Source organism: Ceratina calcarata, unplaced genomic scaffold (assembly GCF_001652005.2).
Source record: "Ceratina calcarata isolate Rehan_Ccalc_2016 unplaced genomic scaffold, ASM165200v1 scaffold949, whole genome shotgun sequence".
Classification (NCBI taxonomy): Eukaryota; Metazoa; Arthropoda; class Insecta; order Hymenoptera; family Apidae; genus Ceratina; species Ceratina calcarata.
Window position 1 is genome coordinate 14927 of NW_017180889.1, and position 1263 is coordinate 16189.

A 1263-nucleotide genomic window follows, 5' to 3' on the forward strand; every position below is an offset into this window, starting at 1 on the left:
AAGAATAACAATTTTTTCAGAATTTTTCAACATTTTCAAAATCTCTGACAAACGTCCTTAATATCATTCAATCCAAACAAAATAAAATATAAAGTGTATCTCAAATAGGTTCTACCGATACATAGCTAGTCATAGTTGTACAGGCATCTGCTAGCTAGCGACATACGACCCGGAAATCTGAAAACCCCGCGCTGTGTGTCATTATACGTATACTCTGTATTGTGACTGACGGCTAAGCTGACAATGAGTAAGAGAGATAGTGTATGCCCGAGCATGCGTCTACGGAGTGCGACGTTACCAAATCTGAAGTTCAATCTTCGATGAAAATCATACTCTCTTATTTATTTCTACTAATTGTTATAAGTTCTAAACTATATTTTTCGAAGCAGCTATATTTTCTTTATTTACTTTTCTATCACCAAAAATTTTTTCAAACTAATCTCAATTTTTGTTCATTAGATATCCTAACAATAACGTGCCTTTCCATAAGAGTCAATGTAAAAATTGGAAAAGTATAATAATTCATTTCTCAGTTTTGGAGCTCTGAAAACTCACCAAAATTTCACTGTAGCTTTATGAAGGTATTATTAAGGAGTGTGTAAATTTACATCAACTTCTGAATTTCTAATCCACTATCGGTAGAACCTCCTTAATCAAGTCACGTGCCAAGAATGTAATCGAGATCGTTTTAAATAAGAAACTTACATTCTGGTTTTGTCGTTTAAACGTTAGATGTTACTTGTACTTGATGTATAATTGTTGATGTAGATGTTGTAGTACCACTATAAACTCTCTTTACTTTTAAAATATAAAGTGTAGCTACTGCAAAATTGTAACTGACTCCGATGAAGAACTTTTGCAAATGGAAGGATATTCCAGGATATTCGACACTCGGTGACTCGGTTCGGAAAAACCAGTATACTACCTCACGCCAGCAGGGATCTCAGATTTTATAACGTACGGCTCGCTTCCCCACTTTTTCGCCTGTATTTCGATCCCCACCTTCGCTGACCATGCCTAGCATATCCCCATCAAGTACCAGTCCCCACCATGGTCGCGTCGTCCCCACTTTCCGTAGTCTCACGAAACAAATTGACAACTATAGTTGTGAGAATTCGTATCTTTAACATACAGTATGAAACTGTTTTTGCACATGTTCCTTTGATAGGATTATAAATGACATAAAAGAAAACTATCGCCTAGAAGCTCATGACGAATTTATAAAATAAATATCTCCATAATTTCATTATTAAATAATAATTT

General features: G+C 35.0%; 1 protein-coding gene across 1 annotated transcript in view; it reads right to left on the minus strand.

Annotated features, from left to right (window-relative positions):
• Positions 1 to 861, minus strand: part of LOC108631773 (putative ATP-dependent RNA helicase DDX43) — a 10265-nt gene extending 9404 nt beyond the window's left edge. Inside the window, exon 1 of the mRNA XM_026819140.1 lies at positions 706 to 861. The gene's annotated coding sequence lies outside the window, so the exon portion shown is untranslated. The remainder of the gene's footprint in view (positions 1 to 705) is intronic.
• Positions 862 to 1263: the final 402 nt, after the last annotated feature.